We start from the raw sequence: 13,299 nt of genomic DNA on the forward strand, positions 1-13,299 counted from the left end.
TAGCCCCACTTCCGGCCTTCTCCCTGTAACCTTTGATGGCATGTCCAATCAAGAACCTATCAATCTGCACCTTAAATACATCCTATAACCTGGCCCCACCACAGCTGCCTATGGTAACAAAATTCCACAAATTCACCACCCTCTGGCAAAAGAACATTCTCTGCATCTCTGTTTTCAAAGGACAACCCTTTATCCTGAGATTGTGTTCTCTTGTCCTAGACTCCTCCATGGGAGACATCCTTTCCACATCTACTCTGTCTGGGTTTTCATCATTCAAAAGGTTTCAATGAGATTCCCCCTCTTTGTTCTAAACTCCAGCAAGTACAAGCCCAGAGCCATCAATGGTTCCTCATATCATCCATTCATTGCCAGAATCATCCTTGTGAAACTCCTCTGAACCCTCTCCAAAGCCAGCACATCACTTCTTAGATAAGGAGCCCAAAATTGTTCACAATACTCAAGGCGAGGCCTCACCAGTGCCTTACAAAGCCTCTGCATCAAAACCTTGCTCTTACATCCTGGACCACTTGAAATGAATGCAAACATGGCATTTGTCTTCCTCACCACCATCCCAACCTGCAAGTTATGCACAAGGCCTCCCAAGTCCTTTTGCTTCTCAGGTTTTTGGATTTTCCCCCCATTTAGAAAATAGTCTGCATATTTATTTTTTCTACCGAAGTGCACAACCATGCACTTTCCAACATTGTATTTCATTTGCTACTTCCTTGCTCATTTTCCTAATCTGTCTTTCTGCAGCCTTCCTGTTTCCTCAACACTACCCGCCCCTCCACCAATCTTTGTATCATCTCAAACTTGGCAACAAAGTCATTTACTCCATCATCTAAGTCATTAATATTAATCATAAAAAGAATGGTCCCAACACAAATCACTGTGGAACAGCACTAGTCACTGGCAGCCAACCAAAAAAGGATCCTTTTATTTCCACTCACTGCCTCATACCAATCAGCCAATGCTCTAACCATGCTAGTAACTTTCCTATAATTCCATGGGCTCTTAACTTAGCAAGCAGCCTCATGTGTGGCACCTTCTCAAAGGCCTTATGAAAACCCAAGTATACAACATCCGCAATGTCACCTTTATTTAACCTGCTTGTAATCCCCTCAAAGAATTACAACAGGTTTGTCAGGCAAGATTTTCCCTTGAGGAAACCATGCTGATTTTGTACTATTTTGTCCTGTGTCACCAAGTACTCCATCACCTCATCCTTAACAATTGACTCTAACATCTTCCCAACCACAGAGGTCAGGCTAACGGGTCTATAATTTCCTTCCTTCTGCCTTCCTCCTTTCTTAAAGAGTGGAGTGGCATTCCTGTCCTCTGGCACAATGTCAGAGTCCAATGATGTTTGAAAGATCATTTCTAGTGGCACCACAATCTCTAATGCTACCTCTTTCAGAACCCTAGGGTGCAGTTCATCTGGTCTGGGTAACTTCTGCACCCTTAGGTCTTTCAGCTGTTTGAGCACCTTCTCTCTTGTGATAGTAACTGTACCCACTTCTCTTCCTTAACACACTATAACATCAGGCACACTGCTAGTGTCTTCCACAGTGAAGACTGATGCAAAATTCTCTTTTAGTTCATCTGCCATCTCCATGCCTCCCCATTATTATTTCTCCAGCTTCATTTTCTAGAGGTCCTATATCCACGCTCATCTCTCTTTTATTTTTTATATATACTTGAAAAAGCTTTTTCTATTCAACTTGATATTGTTTGGTAGCTTATTTTCATATTTCATCTTTCCCTCCTAATGATACTTTTAGCTGCTCTCCGTAGGTTTTTAAAAGCTTCCCAATCCTCTATTTTCATTTTGTTGTAATGAAAATACTTTTTATTACTTTTTATTATCCGTTTCACTTTTACATTAGCTTTGCCTTTGCTTGTCAGCTGTGGTTCTACTATTTTATCATTTAAGTATTTCTTTGTTTTTGGAATATATCTATCCTGCGCTTTCCTCATTTTTCCCCAGAAACTCCATAGCTGCTCTGCTGTCATCCTTGCCAGCAACTTCTTCGAATTTACTTTGGCCAGTTCTTCTCTCATCCCACTGTAATTTGCTTTACTTCACTGCAATACTGTTGTGTCAAACTTTACTTTCTCCCTATCAAGTTTCAAGATGAACTAATTTGCCATTGCCTTCTCCTGGGCTCTGTCTTTACAATACAGGTGACCCCAGCCATTATCAATCCTCAGAGATTGTCTGCCTGGCATCAATGGTTGAATAAGCAGGACTTGTGATATGCACCAGCTGATTGTATGAATGAGTGTATACCCAGTGTGTAAATACCATGACAATTAGTTTTTTTTCCAGCAGCAGCACAGTGCATTACAAACATCATAAATATAGGTTATATAAACTTCAATTAATATAAATTATACATAATTTATATGACAAGCTAAACATCATGACTACAGTACAACTTGAAGGAAATATAGTACAAGATAGATTAAGGGGTACCCGGAAGGACCGTTTATTAACCTAAATGGTAGTGAGGGAGGAGGTATAACGGCAGGTGTAATGCTTAGCATAGTTAAAGGGATAAGTGTCTGGAGAGGGATCAATGGGACAAGGGAGTTGTGCAGAGTGTGATCTCAGAAGAAACTGGAGAGTGGAGGGGGGGAAAAGATGGTTGTACACTGTAGGTGGAGAAGTGATAAACATTATCTCAGCAGGAGAAACAAAGTACTAATATCACATGGGAGAACAGAAGATACAAGAGCCAAGATTTTTGAAAAAAAATATTTTCAACAAAAACATAATAACGGGACAAGTCAAAATTCTTTCAATAAGAATGTTCCGATGCTCAGTCAAAGCTTAGCTCTATAGAGAAATTGTGGTGGAGCAAAATGTTATGTCACGTGGGGCAGATTCCCATGAGGAAAACAATGTGAAAAATGTGGATTGGCATCCAGAAACTTCTGTTGACAAAATGCAATTGTCTGATGTCTGACTAAAGAAATAGCAGCTGCAGAGATACAGTAAGGAATATGCCAACCTTCTGATTAGAGGGCTGGATATGGTTGCTAGGTTCATATGAAGTGAGATTGTGAAAATCCCACATTTTAAAGTATCTCAAATAATAACATTGTTTTATATTATAAAGTCCATCATTACACAACCATCTTTTGTACCGGCCTTTCCGGCTGCCCTCCTGAAAATAAAGTTGGCACAAATTTACTCTGTGAAGCAGTCTAGCCTGCAGTGTGCAAGATAATTCATCAATTTTGTAACTAAAATGCATTACAAATAGATCAGAGGTGGAGACATTTTTTATAAGATCCTGCTAGTGAAGGGGCGGCAACAGAGCCTATGCCAATAACACATTTTGCAATGCACTGCAGCACATTTTAAGCATCACTTGAATGTAGTGTTATGCACTGTTGTTCACTCGATTGTTGAAGTATGACAGAAACTACCCGAAGCCCTGATAGCCTACATTTCATCACTGAACTATAGAAAGCATTCTATGCGGGTGCTCTGCTCTGCAAATGCCTGCAAGAAACTGCAGTGCTGTGGACACAGCTCAGCACTTCACAGAAACCAGCCCCTGTGGATTCTTCCAATAGTTCTCACTGTTTTAGTAAAGTAGCCAGCATAACCAAAGACCCCACCCAGCCCGGACATTCTCTATACTCTGATCTCCCATCCAGGCAGAAAATACAAAATCCTGAAAGCACATACCACCAGGCTGAAGGACAGCTTCCATCCCATTGTGATCAGACACTTGAAAGGACCTCTTGTACGATAAGATGAACTCTTGGCCTTATAATCAACTTTGTTATGATCTTGCACTTTATTGTTTTTCTACACTGCATACATGTGATATTTTTTACAATTTATTCTGCATTGTTATTGTTTTACCTTGTTTTACCTCAATGTTCTGTCATAGAGAAGCACAGTACAGAAATAGGCCATTCAGCCCATCTAGTCCATGCTGAAACTATTTAAACTGCCTACTCCCATCAACCTGCACTGGGTCCATGGCCCTCCATACCCCTACCATCCATATACCTATCCAAACTTCTCTCAAATATTGAAATCGAGTTCACATGCACCATTTTCACTGGTAGCTCATTCCCCAGTCTCACAACCCTCTGGATGAAAAAGTTTCCCATCATATTCCCCTTAAACCTCTCACCTTTCACTCTTATCCCATGACCTCTGGTTGTCGTCCCACCCAACCTCTGTGTAATGAGTTGATCTGTATATCGGTACATATAACTACAATAAATCAGTACTAGTACCATTATTAATACATTTGAGATTTAATGGATGGGTGGGCTTTATGTCAATGTGCTCCAGTCTCTCCAATGTTTGTTTCTCAGGATCCCAAGAATTCAAATATCAGCCTTTGTCTGAGGGGTATGCTCCAAAATTTAAAATAATAATGGGCTCTCCACTTCAAACTTCCAGAGACTAAAAGATATTTTTCATCTAGAAGTCAAGACAGACGCTTTGTTCAGGTAGCTAATCTTCAGAGAGCCATTATGACTTTGTGTATTGTTTAAGCTATGAGATATGAGGAAACACTTGCCCAGCTTTTAAGAATGTCAAAATAAATTGTATCTCACAACAGATTATCTTGAAACTCTGTTTGGATCATAGCCCAGAAACACTGGAGATTAGAGAGAGCAAGGTCTGTTCTGTCAAAGGATAGCTAAATCCTGTGTTTGTGAGCTAAGTAAGAATCACTTAGGTGATATGTTTTGCTAATTTCTGCATCTTCTATCAAATTTCTACAGCATTCCGACTGGTTCTGATATGGAGGCTCAATACACAGGATCAAAAGAGGCTGGAGAAGTTTACAGATGCAGTTAGCTCCATCAAGGGTAGTCGCCTCCACCTTCAAGGACAATTTCAAAAGGCAGTCCTTCAGGAAAGGTAACATCCATCAATAAGGACCTTCAGCATACAGGTCATGACCTCTCCTCTTTACTACCATAGATGAGGAGATACATAAACCTGAAGATGTGCATTCAACTTTTTAGGAACAGTTCTTCCCATTCACCATCAGAATTCTGAGCGGTCTATGAACCCATTAACACTACCTTATTATTTAGGTCTCTTTTTGAAATATAAATTTGTTATTTATATATTATTGTAACTTAATCTTTTTTAATGTATTGTCCTGAACTGTTGCCACAAAACAAATTTCACAATATATGTCAGAGGTAATAAAGCTGCTGCTGATTCTAATTATGAAATTCCCTACCTGGCTGTCAGGTCCACGTATCACTACAAAGCCACTTCCTCAGGCATCTGCTACTCAGAAATCCACAGTTTTCGAGGAGTAGATGATATTATTGCTAAGGTTTCTAAACGTTCAATAGGTAACATTAAGTTGTCAAAATAATATTGTGATCATAGCCTTCCACACATGCTTAAGTGAAACAGCATCCCATTGCTTAGCAAAACACATCTGTTTAGTATGCACTGGTGTCCTGAGACTCCAGCTAGCTGTCAGTTTATTTCTCCTTCCATTCCCATTCTGACTCCTCTACTTTAGCTCCTGCTCCCTTTCAGCAAAGCTGAAGAAACAGATTTCCATCCTCCAAGGCAACATATTGGAGACTTCAACCAATCAACACCCATTTTTTTTCCAGAAATCTTCACTGACTCTTCTCCTTCAAGTTCCTTTCTAAACTAAACCATTGAGGTCATGGTGCACATTGGTAATTTTGTAAGTTTACAGGGATGGTTTTTGGCAACAGATGGGGAGATAGGAGCCAGGTTAGGGTTTAGATCCAGAGCCCTAGGTCTTGAGTTCAGATCCTCACCCAGGTTATCATCCGTCGTAATCATCAAGTCCTGCTTTGATATGGAAGGTTAAAGCCTGAAGGTTGATCAGAAGTCCAGATTGAAGTTTAAGGTCAATTGGAAGTTCAGATGTTGAGGCCCTGTGGCCAGAGCCCTGAGTCTCTGAGTCTGCTGGGGAAGTCAAAGGCCTAATTTCTACAAATCTATGAATCCACTGGAGGCTGGAGAATGAAGACGATGGGCTGTCCTGGGGTTGGAGAACTGTGTATGTGCGTGGACAGATGGGTAGGAGGGAGAAACTGGGCTTCTTCTGCTGCTTCCCCTTTGTTGATGATGTGTTGTGTCGTGCTCTGTGTTGTTAGATCATAAGATATAGGAACAGAATTAGGGCATTTTGGCCCCAAAAGTCTGCTCCGCCATTTTATCATAGCAGATCCAATTTTCCTCTCAGCATTCCCTCCATATCCCTTCATGTCCTGACCAGTCAACCTCTGCCTTAAATATACATAAAGACTTGGCCTCCACAGTTGTCTACAGATTCAGGACCATCTGGCTAAAAGAATTTCTCCTCATCCCCTTTCTAAAAGGATGTCCCTCTATTCTGAGGCTGGGTCCTTTGGTCTTAGACTCTCCCACAATTGGAAACATCCTCGCCATATCCACTCTATCAAGGCCTTTCACCATTTGATAGGTTTCAATGAAGTCATCCCTCATTCTTCTGAATTCTAATAAATACAGGCCCAGAGCCATCAGACACTCTTCAAACGACAAGCCATTCAATCCTGGAATTATTTTTGTGAACACCCTTTGAATCCTCTCCAGTTTCAGCACATCCTTTCTAAGATAAGGAACCCGAACCTGCACACAATACTCCAAGTACTTTATAAAGTTTCAACATTACATATTCTAGTCTCTTGAAAAGAGGACATTGCATTTGTCTTCCTCACCACAGACTCAACCTGTAAATTAGCCTTCAGGGAATCCTGCTCAAGGGCTCCCAAGTCTCTATGTGTTTCAATTTTCTATATTTTCTCTCCATTTAGAAAATAGTGAACCTTTTTATTCCTTCTAGCAAAGTACATGAACATGTACTTCACCACACTGTATTCCATCTGCCAATTCTTGGCCCATTCTCCTAATCTGTTTAAGTCTTATAGCCTCTCTACTTCCTCATAACTACCTGCCCCTCCACTTATCTTCCTGTTGTCTGCAAACGTCACAACAAAGCCATCAACTCCATTACCAAATCATTGATATATAATGTAAAAAGAAGCAGTGCCAACACCGACCCCTGTGGAACATCACTAGTCACTGGTAGCCAACCAGGCAAGGATCCTTTGATTCCCACTCTTTTTCTCCTGCCAATCAGCCACTGCTTTATCCATGTTCTGACGAGCATGGTGACCATGCCATGTTATACCAGAATGTGTGACAACATTTGCAAGCTGCCTCAGTATGTCATTTGGTGTATTGGCTGGTAACACAATGGATGCATTTCACTTTTTACATGTTTTCATGTACTTGTGATAAATAAATATGTATCTAAATCTGAATCTTTTCAACTACACTTGATCACCTTTAAGTCAGCTCTCAAAAATCTGTTCTTTTCCTTGCCATTTAGGGAGTTTCGTACGTGTATCTCTAAAGTATCTTCAGCAATTTTTCCACTTCAAAAAGTTGTTATTTTATTATTAAAGGTTACTTCTTCTTTTCATCATGTGAACGGTGGGTAATTTCACTTGACCAGTTTCTGTCAGTTAACCGCAAAAAGATAAGAATCCCATACCATCAAGTTCAGGAACATTTATTACCCTTCAACCATCAGGCTCTGAATCAGCATGGATAACTGAATTCATATCAACACTGAACTGATTCCACAACTTGCAGACTCATGTTCAAGTACTCTACAACTCAAATTTGCAGTATTATTTATTCTTTATTTGCACAATTAGTCCTCTTTTGCAATTGTTTGTTTTTCAGGCTTTGTTTTACATAGAACAGTACAGCACAGTACAGGCCCTTCGGCCCACAATGTTGTGCCAACCCTCAAACCCTGCCTCCCATATAACCCCCTACCTTAAAGTCCTCCATATACCTGTCTAGTAGTCTCTTAAACTTCACTAGTGTATCTGCCTGCACCACTGACTCAGGCAATGCATTCCACGCACCAACCACTCTCCGAGTGAAAAACCTTCCTCTAATATCCCCCTTGAACTTCTCTCGCCTTACCTTAAAGCCACGTCCTCTTGTACTGAGCAGTGGTGCCCTGGGGAAGAGGCGCTGGCTGTCCACTCTGTCTATTCCTCTTAATATCTTGTACACCTCTATCATGTCTCCTCTCACCCTCCTTCTCTCCAAAGAGTAAAGCCCTAGCTCCCTTAATCTCTGATCACAATCCATACTCTCTAAACCAGGCAGCATCCTGGTAAATCTCCTCTGTACCCTTTCCAATGCTTCCACATCCTTCTTATACTGAGGCGACCATAACTGGACACAGTACTCCAAATGTGGCCTAACTAGAGTTTTATAGAGCTGCATCATTACATCGCATCTCTTAAACTCTATCCCTCGACTTGTGAAAGCTAACACCCCATAAGCTTTCTTAACTACCCTGTCTACCTGTGAGGCAACTTTCAGGGATCTGTGGACATGTACCCCCAGACCCCTCTGCTCCTCCACATTACCAAGTATCCTGCCATATACATTGTACTCTGCCTTGGAGTTTGACCTTCCAAAGTGTACCACCTCACACTTCTCCGGGTTGAACTCTATCTGCCACTTCTCAGCCCACTTCTGCAGCCTATCAATGTCTCTCTGCAATCTTTGACAATCCTCTACACTATCTACAACACCACCAACCTTTGTGTCATCTGCAAACTTGCCAACCCATCCTTCTACCCCCACATCCAGGTCTTTAATAAAAATCACAAAAAGTAGAGGTCCCAGAACAGATCCTTGTGGGACACCACTAGTCACAACCCTCCAATCTGAATGTACTCCCTCCACCACGACCCTCTGCCTTCTGCAGGCAAGCCAATTCTGAATCCACCTGGCCAAACCTCCCTGGATCCCATGCCTTCTGACTTTCTGAATAAGCCTACCGTGTGGAACCTTGTCAAATGCCTTACTAAAATCCATGTAGATCACATCCACTGCACTACCCTCATCTATATGCCTGGTCATCTCCTCAAAGAATTCTATCAGGCTTGTTAGGCACGATCTGCCCTTCACAAAACCATGTTGACTGTCCCTGATCAGAGCATGATTCTCTAAATGTCCATAGATCCTATATCTAAGAATCTTTTCCAACAGCTTTCCCACCACAGATGTAAGGCTCACTGGTTTATAATTACCTGGACTATCCTTACTACCTTTTTTGAACAAGGGGACAACATTCGCCTCCCTCTGATCCTCCAGTACCATTCCCGTGGACAACGAGGACATAAAAATCCTAGCCAGAGGTTCAGCAATCTCTTCCCTTGCCTCATGGAGCAGCCTGGGGAATATTCCGTCAGAACCCAAGGACTTATCCATACTAATGTATTTTAACAACTCCAACACCTCCTCTCCCTTAATATCAACATGCTCCAGAACATCAACCTCACTCATATTGTCCTCACTGTCATCAAGTTCCCTCTCAGTGGTGAATACCGAAGAGAAGTATTCATTGAGGACCTCGCTCACTTCCACAGCCTCTATGCACATCTTCCCACATTTATTTCTAATCTGTCCTACCTTCACTCCTGTCATCCTTTTGTTCTTCACATAATTGAAGAATGCCTTGGGGTTTTCCTTTACCCTACTCGCCAAGGCTTTCTCATGCCCCCTTCTTGCTCTTCTCAGCCCCTTCTTAAGCTCCTTTCTTGCTACCCTATATTCCTCAATAGTCCCATCTGATCCTTGCTTCCTAAACCTCAGGTATGCTGCCTTCTTCCGCCTGACTAGATTTTCCACCTCACTTGTCACCCATGGTTCCTTCACCCTACCATTCTTTATCTTCCTCACCAGGACAAATTTATCCCTAACATCCTGCAAGAGATCCTTAAACATCGACCACATGTCCATAGTACATTTCCCAGCAAAAACATCATCCCAATTCACACCCGCAAGTTCTAGCCTTAGCGCCTCATAATTTGCCCTTCCCCAATTAAAAATTTTCCTGTCCTCTCTGATTCTATCCTTTTCCATGATAATGCTAAAGGTCAGGGAGCGGTGATCACTGTCCCCCAGATGCTCACCCACTGACAGATCTGTGACCTGACCCAGTTCGTTACTTAATACTGGTATTCCCCCTAGTCGGTCTGTCAACATACTGTGACAGGAATCCATCCTGAACACACTTAACAAACTCTGCCCCATCTAAACCCTTGGAACTAATCAAGTGCCAATCAATATTAGAGAAGTTAAAGTCACCCATGATAACAACCCTGTTAGTTTTTGCACCTTTCCAAAATCTGCCTCCCAATCTGCTCCTCGGTATCTCTGCTGCTACCAGGGGGCCTATAGAATACCCCCAGTAGAGTAACTGCTCCCTTCCTGTCCCTGACTTCCACCCATACTGACTCAAAAGAGGATACTACTACATTACCCACCCTTTCTGCAGGTGTAATAGTATCCCTGACCAGTAATGCCACCACTCCTCCCCTCCCCCCCCCCTTTTAAAGCACTGAAATCCAGGAATATTGAGAATCCATTCCTGCCCTGGTGCCAGCCAAGTCTCCGTAATGGCTTCTACATCATAATTCCATGTATGTGTCCAAGCTCTCAGTTCATCACCTTTGTTCCTGATGCTTCTTGCATTGAAGTACACACACTTTAGCCCTTCTACCTTACTACCTTTATACCCTTTATTCTGCTGCTCTTTCCTCAAAGCCTCTCTATGTTAGATCTGGCTTTACTCCATGCCTTCATGCCTCCATGCACTTGTTTCACTGCTCTATAGCTCCGGGTTCCATCCTCCTTGCAAATTAGTTTAAACCCTCCCGAACCATGCTTGCAAACCTACCAGCAAGGATATTGCTCCCCCTTGAGTTCAGGTGCAACCTATCCAACATGTACAGGTCCCACCTTCCCCAGAAGAGATCCCAATGGTCCAAAAATCTAAAACCCTGCCCCCTGCACCAACTCCTCAGCCACGCATTCAACTGCTATCTCCTCCAATTCTTACCATCACTATCATGTAGTACTGACAGCAATCCTGAGAACACCACCCTTGAGGTCCTGATCTTCAGCCTTCTGCCTAGTTCCCAAAACTCACACTTCAGAACCTCACCCCTATTCCTACCCATGTAGTTGGTCCCAACATGTATCACGACTTCTGGTTGCTTTCCCTCTTGTACCAGGATGTCATGCACCCAGTCAGAGATATCCCAGACCCTGGCATCTGGGAGGCAACAAACCATGTAGGTTCTCACATCCACAAAATCTCCTGTCTGCTCCCCTGCCTATAGAGTCTCCAATGATGACAGCTCTCCTCTTCTCTGTCCCATCCTTCTGCACCACAGGGTCAGACTCAGTGCCAGAGGCCCTGCCACCATGGCTCACACATTTTATGTATAGTTTTTCCACAAATTGTATTCTGAAAGGCCTAGGAGAGTGGACATGGAGGATCATTTCTGTAGTAGGGGAGACTCAGACCAGAGGGTACGGTCTCAGAATACAAGGATGTCCCTTTAGTACAGACATGAGGAAATTCTTTAGTCAGATGATGGTGAATCTGTGTAATTCATTGCCACATATGACTGGGGAGGTTAAGCAATTGAGTATATTTAAAGCAGAGCTTGATACATTCCTGGTTAGTCAAGATGTCAAAGTTTACTGTGAGAAGGCAGGAGACTGGAGCTGAGAGGGCAATAAATCAGCCATGATAGAATGGTGGAGCAGACTCAATGGGATGAATGGCCTAATTCTACTCCTATGTCTTATTGCGTTTCTTTATTTTTCCTGTATATGCCTGTAAGAAAATAAATCTGAAAGTGACATACATGTACTTTGATAATAAATTTACTTTGAGTTTGACAATAACTGCTTCCAGTTATTGAAGCAGATATATTTAAAAGAATGACTATAGCCTTCAGTACCTTATCAAGATAACCTTCACATATCGACAGTGGGACAGCCATTGATTTATGACCAACATGCATTTCATTTCTCTGTGGAACAGGAAACATGGTGGAACATGGTTTGTGAAATGTGGTCCTGGCTAATTTTCTGGAATATCTGTTGGGCTGGTGATTTGAGACAAGTCAGTCATCACTTTTCTTTCTTTAAACAAGCACCTATCAGAACTCAGCAAAGTTATCTGCTCCACAAAACTATTTGCTGGAGATGAGCCCATGAAAGATATATTGAACCTCATTCTGGTTCTTCAACAGAAACCTCCAAATCGAAACAGACTGCTTATCCTTCTAATTAATGATATCTGAGAAGATAACCTCATCAAGTATTCCAAAATCACCAATGAACAACAGCATCATTAATAATCTTTAAATTGTGTTTCACACAGCACTATCAGAAACAAAATTACACCAGGCTACAGATGACGATACTGGGTTAGGTACTAAAAGCTTGGTCAAAGAGACAGATTTGAAGAAGCTGAGGGGAGAGGTAGAAATGTGGAGCGTTTTGAAAATGCACATCCAGAGCTTCAAGTGTAGTAGCTGAAGTCCTTACAGTTAAAGATGGAGTGATTTTTATTCAACCATACACATGAATACAGCCAAATGAAACAATGTTCCTCTGGAGCCAAGGTGCAAGACATAGTACCAACAGCATACAGCATAATGCACACATAGCACATTTATCAGGAAAAACCTGTCCTCCACCGAGTGAACACTGGAGGGCAGTAATGATGCAAGAGACCAACCCCCAACCCAGCATGGACTTCCAATGTACTCTTTCCCAACCTGCCTCCGGCATCATCTCCCCTGTGTAACTGCAACAGGTGACCCCTGCAGCTCGAGAGCCTGGTCTGCACAAAAACCAAGGTCACAGTGCACCTCTGTTAGTCTCACCAATGATCCAGTGAACCAGACTTGCAGTGTTCTACACTACCAACCTCCAACAGAGTCTTGCGATCACAGGAAAAACATCTTGCACCATTTGTTGAACCACACACCACCTTTGCACAATAGTATGAAACAAGTTCAGGTGACAACATGGTATGCAACAAGTCCAGCTCCACTGCTGGGACAAACCTGCAGTACTTGATGTTCTTAATACCCAGCAGAGTCTTGTGATAATAAAAAAGATGTAAAGGATGAACATTTACACCTTCTTTTGAAGCCAGAGAGGCCACTGCAAATTAGCATGCTGCCATTTTTGCTGGATATGTGGCTTTAACCAAACCTATTAACTATCCCATGCTCCCCACCCCACACACAATTCCAACCTTGCAGAATGGTTTTGTTGCACTAAGTATCACACAATAGGACATCAGATAGACAACCCCTCAGAAGAACATCATACTCAATTCAAGTGATTGTACTACTACTACATCTGCTTCAACCAGCATGCATGTTGAC

General features: G+C 42.2%; 1 protein-coding gene across 2 annotated transcripts in view; it reads right to left on the reverse strand.

The window, feature by feature from the left end:
- arap3 (ArfGAP with RhoGAP domain, ankyrin repeat and PH domain 3) overlaps positions 1 to 13,299 on the reverse strand; it is a 271,085-nt gene that overhangs the window by 103,456 nt on the left and 154,330 nt on the right. The window lies entirely within an intron of this gene.

This window comes from Hemitrygon akajei, chromosome 15, assembly GCF_048418815.1.
Source record: "Hemitrygon akajei chromosome 15, sHemAka1.3, whole genome shotgun sequence".
Classification (NCBI taxonomy): Eukaryota; Metazoa; Chordata; class Chondrichthyes; order Myliobatiformes; family Dasyatidae; genus Hemitrygon; species Hemitrygon akajei.